The sequence below is a fragment of the Piliocolobus tephrosceles genome, chromosome 1 (genome assembly GCF_002776525.5).
Source record: "Piliocolobus tephrosceles isolate RC106 chromosome 1, ASM277652v3, whole genome shotgun sequence".
Taxonomy (NCBI): Eukaryota; Metazoa; Chordata; class Mammalia; order Primates; family Cercopithecidae; genus Piliocolobus; species Piliocolobus tephrosceles.
In genome coordinates this window covers 28440890-28446889 of record NC_045434.1, presented here as the reverse complement: position 1 = coordinate 28446889, position 6000 = coordinate 28440890, and positions in this window count along the sequence as shown.

Here is a 6000-nt window from a genome sequence, read left to right as displayed (position 1 = left end):
AGAAAGAAAGAAAGAAAGAAAGAAAGAAAGAAAGAAAGAAAGAAAGAGAAAGAAAGAAAGAAAGAAAGAAAGAGAAAGAAAGAAAGAAAAGAAAGAAAAAGAAAGAAAGAAAGAAAGAAAGAAAAGAAAAGAAAAGAAAAGAAAAGCAAGAAAGAAAGAAAGAAAAAGAAAGAAAGAAAAGGAAAGAAAGAGAAAGGAAGGAAAGAAAAGAAAGAAAAAAGGAAGGAAGGAAGGAGGAAGTTATCAAGCAAAAAAGAATATATACTATATGATTTCATTAATGTAAAATTCTAGAAAATGTAAATGAATTTGTAGTGATAGGAAGCAGACCACTGGTTGTCTAAGGACAAGACTTGGAGTGGGAAAAGTGGGATGAAGGAATTACAAGGAGCATAAGGTAACTTTGTGGAGTGATGGACATGTATATACGTATCATATATATTAATCATACATATATTTTAGAGGCAGAGTCTGTCACCCAGGCTGGAGTGCAGTCGCACGATCAGGGCTCACTGCAGCCTAAACTCCAGTGGCTCAAACAATCCTCCTACCTCAGCTTCCCAAGCAGCTGGGACTACAGGCATGTGCCACCAAGTCTGGCTAATCATTATCATGATTGTGGTGATGATTTCATGGGCATATACAAATGTGAAAACTTATTAAGTGGTATGATTTATACATGTGCAGTTTGTTATATGTCAATCACACTTCAATAAAGTTGCTTTTAAAATTTCCTGATGTTTCTACGGTACCTCTAACATAGTAAGTCCTTAATAAATGTTAGTTCTCTTTCTTTTAACAACTATGTTTTACAACTAGGAACTAATAGGATCATAATTCCTGACTAGGGGAACTCTTTCTCGCTAGAAAAGTATAGGAACTATTTTTGAAAGGCTGAACTGTTTGGTCATCTTTGCTTTCGGTTTTACTAAGGCTGGCAGCTGTCTGTATCAGCAACACCTCCAAAGAGCCAGGCAAAGTGAGTGAGGCCAGCCTAGCTTTCCTCCTCTCCACCCTCACCCCTCAGAGCCATCACCTTGGCAACCTAACCCAATTTGATGGCTTATGAAAACGCAAGGTTCTTGATGTTTGTACCCCCATTGCCCCAGCATACTGTTTGGCGTGTGGCTAGAGCTTAACAAGGGATCAAAGAGAGAAGGAGTGAAGGAAAAGAGTAAAGCTTCCAACCCTGTGCCTGTGTGCCCGCATGGTGACCTCCAGGTCTCTGTGTAGTGCAGGTCTCAGCTAAGTCTCAATAAAGGAAATTCTGTGCTCTGGCTGAGGTACCAGACCACTGCAGCTCTGGGTCTTGATTACATCCACAGCTTTCACACCAATGCCTTTCCACAACTACTTCACTTACTGGGTCTACTGAGCACTCTGCTAGGGCATCACCACCATTCTCAGTCCATCAATCTTGATTGGATAGCAAAACAGACTACATTTTAACATCTTCATGTTGCTAGGGTTCTCAACTTTTCTGTTCAAAGAAACAAGATGGTTATCATAGTGGCAAGTGCTGAACTGGAAACCTAGAGACATGTAGCTAGTCCTGGCTCTGCCCTCTCACCAATGAACGACCTGGAATCAACCTAGTCTACACTTGTAACTCATTGGCCAGCCTTCCTTACCATAACTGTGCTATTCCAGGGGAGGCAAAATGTTTAAGAGTCACATCACCAGCCTTGGGTTGGGGGTAAGTCCTAGATCTGCCATGTGATAACTAGAAAATGGGTTGAGTGGCCTAGCCCATCCACAGGGCCTTTTATAGGAAATTTTTCTGTGGTCCATTTTTCAAATGGCCTGGGGCTTATTCATTTTCCTATGGGGAAGTAGATGCTGTGGTGGCCATGAGAAAATAGCTCTTCTGGTAAGCAAAGTGCTAGGTATGCACTCAGTTGGTGGTACCCCTGAAATTTAACTTGAAAATTGCACCTAATGGCTTCTGCAAATTAATAGCATTCAATGGGAACTCAGCCTTGTTTCTCTGCAGGACATGCTAACATAGGAGCCTTAAAAATTAATAAATTAATATAGACCACATAACAGTCATACTTCCTATGAAAAGCACCTGCCACACATTAATGAAGCTATCCTTTCATTTTTCTTAAGTATAAGGCTCATGAACAAGGACTTGTATTACTTTTATTCATTATAGTACTCCTAGTGCAACAGAAAAGTGCCTGATACATAGTAGGCACTCCAATAAATGTTTATTGAATAAAAGAATCATTTAATAAAGTCCTTACGAGTTGAATCTGTATGCAGTGCTTTGTAGTATTGTAACCTTCCTCGACCAAAATAACAGCAACTTCATTTCCCCTAACAACTTTCTTTAAATACCCTCACAATTTCCTTCTTCCTTCCTGGGTAGTCTATTAGCATCCTCAGAAGACTGGTAGAGATCCAAGCCTTTTTTTCAGCATTATAGATTAAATCTCAACAGAACCCGGGTGGGCTATAGGACTTGTTGACCTGCTGAAGAGGCCCTGCAGAGTACAGTACCATCTTGTAGGCATAGTACTGGTTCAGCTGAGATTTAATCTACAACTCTGAAATAACTATTTCTAGCTTTTATGAGAATAAACAGAGAAGAGAGGCTATAGGACTTGTTGATGTGCTGAAGGGGTCCTGCAGAGTATTGTACCATCTTGCCTAGATAAATAAAAGATATCACTATATTGATTAGGTGTTTGTTTTATGCCTTCATTAAATAACCAATCTTGTTTTGCCACTCTTGGTTTGTAGCTAGAAACCAAGTTTCTTGGTTTCATAAATAGAACGAATCTGACTAATTCAAACCCTTAGCTCCACAAAATATTGCAATCATTCAAATTTCCGTGAGAAAAGACATTTTGTTATTTATTTATTTATTTAAGAAATGTGTGTGCCTTTATTGGCTGAGCAGACTCCTTGAGGGTGGTGAAGCGGGAAGAGTGGGTGGTTCTGATGCCTGGCTGGGCAATGCTTCACAAGCTTGTAGGTGATCGAGGTGATGGCCAATCCTCTCGGGCTTGCCCTCCACTTGGTTGAAGGCTTTGCCGTTGTAGACACCCAGCATGCTATCCACCATCTTGTCTCCCATCTCGGCAGGATGATCATGTCCTGCAGGTGCGCGTTCACCACCTCTGGCTTCTGCATAGGCGGTGCCCACTTCTTGACCTTGCACAGACCCTTTAGCAGCGAGTGCTGCTTCTGCTATAGGCCACAGTGCAGCTTCATTCGCTGCTCGCATGACAAGTCCAGCAGCGGGTCGGGGTGCAGGCCACAGGAGGTGAACTTGCAGAAGGTCTGCTTCTTCTGCTTGGCTGCTTTTTCTGCTCCACTTCTGCCATCTTGACTTTTTTTTAAAACAACATGCCTCAAAGATCTCCAGTGAAATAGAAAACCCAAACTGCCTCCCTTTCCAGTGCTGAAAAATAATATCCTATGGCAGCTATTTCTAGGCCTGTTTATTATCAGAATTGCTTGAAGAGTTTTATAAATGCAGATTCCTTGGCTCTACCACTGTCCTACTCCATCACCCCCACCCCACCCCAACCCACACACCCCCCCGCCCAAGATTCTGACATAGTAGGTCTGGGATATGGTCCAGAATCAGTACATAGGAAATGGACCCCAGATGGTTTTGTTGTGCAACCAGATTTTGAAACCACCTTCTAAGCTGTGCTGCTATATAACAAAAAAACACCCAGAACTACTGACTACAAAACCAGGGACTCCTTTCCCCATATTCTAAAGAAGGGATTGTGTCTCCCAGCCTACCTATCCTGCCACATTTGTAGGAGCTACAAACTAAAATGCCTGCAGGACCAGGCAAGTAACATAAATGCAGGAAAGACACAGAAAGCAGTGAGGACTATGGCAAACACCACCCATCCACAAGGCACACATGCTTGCCAGTTCCAGCCAAGCATGAACATGGGCCTGTCATCACAGGAACTTCTAAATTCTCAAAAGAATCCAGAAATTTTAAAGATTTTGTATAAAATGATTTTCTAATCTATCGATTTTATTTAAAATGTCTGGTGATGGCTAAACACATCTGGGGTAGCATGTGGCCCAGAGCCCATGCACTTTGGGAGGCCATTCACTCACACCACTGCCATTCACTCAAAGGACAAGGACCTAAGGTGTGGGCTTGTGTGAAGATGGGAGGGGAATATATTCCAATTACCAAGTGACTGCTGATGTTTGCATTCAGAGCTAAACCAGCAGTCATTAATGAGACTAGCATTAATGGTTCTGTGGGGTGGCACAAAGCCCTTTTAGGCTATATATTCATTCCCCAAGGCTGCTGAAACAAATTACCACAAACTTGATGGCTTAAGCCAATTGACATTTATTCTCTCACAACTGTAAAGGCCAGAAGTCTGCAAAGTGTCAGCAGGTGGGTCCCTCTGGAGGCTCTGAGGGAGAATCATTCCTTGCCTCTTTCCTAGCTTCTGGTAGCTGCTAGCAATCCTTGTCATTCTTTGGCTTGCAGGGATGTCTCCCCAGTCTACCTCTGTCTTCATATGTCCTTCTCCCGTGTCTCCCGTGTCTCGTCTCCCCTTCCATTCTAAGTCCTTATCATTGGATTTAAGGTCCACGCCAATCCAACATAATCTCAGCTTGAGATTCTTAATTACATCGGCAAAGGCCCTTTTTCCAAATAAGCTCACATTTATAGGTTCTGGGGTTTAACGCTTGGATATTTTTTTTTTTAGAGCCGCTATTCAATCCACTACAGGTAGGTTTCCAAAAAAAAAAAAAAAAAAATCCATTATTTCAATCAAATTTTACTTCTATCAGCATTTATCTACCAATTCACTACTATGATAAAAATGACTTCTATCTTGGCAGAAAACTTGAAGACATGCCAGCTCAGGCCCAGATGTATGTTGTTACATTTTCTTCTTATATGCCGCTACCTTCACGTCTTACTAGCATTATTCCATTGCTGTATTTCCTGCCATTACTTCTAAAATCAGGGGTGTAAGGGTAAAAGGATCTCTGCCTTATACGGGCTTCCACTGTTGGAGAAAATGGTGCTGTCTCCATGTGCATGGCAAGGAAAACAGGTGACAGTGGAAGAGCAGAGGGCATAGGCTACCAGGTGAAGCAAGAGAACAATAGGTAAAGTAGAAGTCTGTCTTTACTGACCAGAGAAAGACACAGGAAATATGGCTCAAGTGAAAGAGCCCCTGGAAGTGCCATGTTCCCAAGAAGAATTTTTTACAGCACCCAAGCACTTAAATGTGATTTCTAGTGCCATCTAGTGGGAAGCACAGGAACCAAGTGAGACCCGGGATGGAAAAACAAAACCATGAGCCCAGCCTTCTCTGTCACTTTAAGGGGGCAGTTTTTATTGAGGCTGAATTTTTTTGTCTGAATTTTTTTGTCAGCGAGAGGATCTAAGAAGACTCTTACCAAACATCTGACCATCTTGTATGCTGCCCTTACACTTTATGCACAGGTGGTTGCTGAACTCATCCACATGCTGTGTAATTTTTTCTCCCCAGCTAGTTGGTGAGCAGAAGCTTTCTTTTTATTAGCACAAGCACAGTGTCTGGCACAGAACAACCTCTCCAAAAACATGCCAATTGGATATAAAAAAAAGAAAAATCCAACTTAATGATTCTTTTTATGATCGACCATTTAGCTGTTAACAAATCTGCAGGAACCAAATGGCAAGACAAGCCACAAGAGGGAAACTGCATGACTTATGGTTTGCTAGACTTTGAGCTTTATTAAGCAGTCCTTAGGAGGTACACTCAGGGCCCAATTATAGCAGGGAGTGAGGGTGCTGTGCCCCATGGAGGAAATCGCCCAATGCAACAAGTTGACTCCTCACACTACTGCCATCCACTCAAAGGGCAAAGAGCTATAAGGTGTGGGCTAGTGTGAAGGTGGGAGGGGAGTATGTTCCAATTACCAAGTGACTGCTGATGTTTGCATTTCAGAGCTAAGCCAGCAGTCATTAATGAGACTAGCAATTCCTTCCTCCTTACCTTGTAA